Below are 1,905 nucleotides of genomic sequence, written 5' to 3' on the forward strand. Positions count from 1 at the left end.
GAAGCGCCGGTAGTCCTGCAGCTGCTCGGAGGACAGCTGGCGTGACAGGAAGGTGGAGACCAGGTTCTCTCTCCGGTCCAGGTTATCCTTCAGATCTTTGGCGTCCTCCCTCTGTTTGCACAGCAGACGGTGGCGACTGTCCAGAGATTGCTGAGTGGAGAGATGAAGGGAGAGGACAAAGGAGATTAATTATACCGGATGTAGATTTTATTCAGCCATATTCTGGTGCAAGTTGTTATGTATAATATTGTAGAATATGTAGAATGTTCAGTAATGTGTACCAAGCTGACAAAAAGGACAGAATATCAAGACATGTAATAGAAAATCTGAAAATGTATCACGTCAAAAAGCTTTATATTTTTAACCACAATTTTTGGATTATATTTTTTTATTTAAATTTAAAAGGTAATACGTCACTCAACCTGTGAAAGTTGTACAATTATAGTTTATAGTTTAAAACAGCCACAGGTCAGGAGGCGCAGTGTTTCCTTGTGTCAACAGAGGGCAGGGTAGATACAAATGTCATCGAAACCGGGCTGGAGTTTCGGTGAGTCAGTGTAAATACCAGCGTTGCTGATAACAGCAAGAAAACAAATGAGCCTCTAATAAGCCCTCAGTATGCAGCACGTCCAGCCGGGCTTTTACAGATGGACAAATTAACAAAGAACCCTTTCAGGAGAAAAATCTAGAAATCCAATGCATTCATGCAAACATAAAATGATGCTGAAAATATTGGGACACACAATCAAACAGGATATTCAGAGAGGACACAGAGCTGAGGTCAGATCCTGTGACACAATGATCTTAGAGACTTTGAAAGTAAATACAACTGTATTTGAAATAAAGACCTAAAGAACTTGCAGTAAACATATTTTAGTGAATGGTAGCTCCTTCAGGTGCATGTTGAAATGCATGTAATTATTTCTCAATATATCAAACCACTTGGACACAAACTCTTTAAGTGCAGCCTTATCAAACTGCAGTATGTGAGAAATTATCGTCAAATGTCTGATAAATCTTCGGGCTCAAACACAGATAAGCCAAAAATGGCCAATTAAACTCAGATAAACCTGACAGCATTTTTTGAATTCCACATAGCGAGAAACCTTGACTCCATTAATGTCGCCCTTCAACTTTTCCCAAGTGGCATGTTTGCAGTTCTTAAGTAAACAGAATGGGACTATAGCTGGGGCATGGGAGCAGCCAGCCGCAGTCGTCTTTTCGCCAGAAGCTCTAAATGAGCTGCAGTGAATCATGAGATCCGCAAAGTTACATGACGATATGTTCCACGAAGAGCACTCGCTGACAGGATGCTTGCTTTACTCGCATGCATTAGTGTGTATGAGTAAACAACTTCAGGGGTAAGAGGCACAGAGGCACAAAGGGCAGTGGTGATAAATTTAAATTAGATTCATATATTTATGGACAGAGTTTTACAGCTTGTGCGAGATGTGAATAATCAGTGTTTTTGAAAACTGGTTACTAAAAACACTGTGCTCATTGGTCATTCTGGCAGGAAGAAAAAAAAGACAAACAAAGCCAAAAATTAAAGGATTAGGCATAAATCTCCGATTTTGGAGGGTCACTGAATGCACCAACAAGCAGAGTTTTCATAACAATCCCTGCTGGCAGCTGCATTACGATCAGACAATTATGCAACTGCAAAAAATTAAACCAATTAATACCTCACTGAAATGTATTACCCATCCACAGAAAGTTTCAAGTTTTCCAAGCTGTTTCTAATAGCATACAAAAATGCAGCCGAACCTCAAGACCTAATTTATGAACCCACTCACCCTCCCCAAAAAAAAAAAAAAAAAAAAAATTTTGGTCCCTCACCTTCTCCTCAGCATCTGTGTGCTGGTCCACGGTGCTCAGGGCGTTCTGCACCCTGGCCAGCCGAGC

The 1,905-nt window shown here is 40.6% G+C and overlaps 1 long non-coding RNA gene across 1 annotated transcript; it reads right to left on the minus strand.

The window, feature by feature from the left end:
• Nucleotides 1–106: 106 nt before the first annotated feature.
• On the minus strand, nt 107–1,904 carry LOC147819806 (uncharacterized). Its single transcript, XR_015436388.1, has 2 exons — nt 1,840–1,904; nt 107–150 (listed from the first exon to the last, which is right to left on the minus strand). It is a non-coding gene; the product is annotated as an uncharacterized LOC147819806 (long non-coding RNA).
• Nucleotide 1,905: the final 1 nt, after the last annotated feature.

The sequence above is a fragment of the Seriola lalandi genome, unplaced genomic scaffold, assembly GCF_002814215.2.
Source record: "Seriola lalandi dorsalis isolate HSWRI2012SDOR001 ecotype SW California unplaced genomic scaffold, Sedor1 jcf7180002046327, whole genome shotgun sequence".
Taxonomy (NCBI): domain Eukaryota; kingdom Metazoa; phylum Chordata; class Actinopteri; order Carangiformes; family Carangidae; genus Seriola; species Seriola lalandi.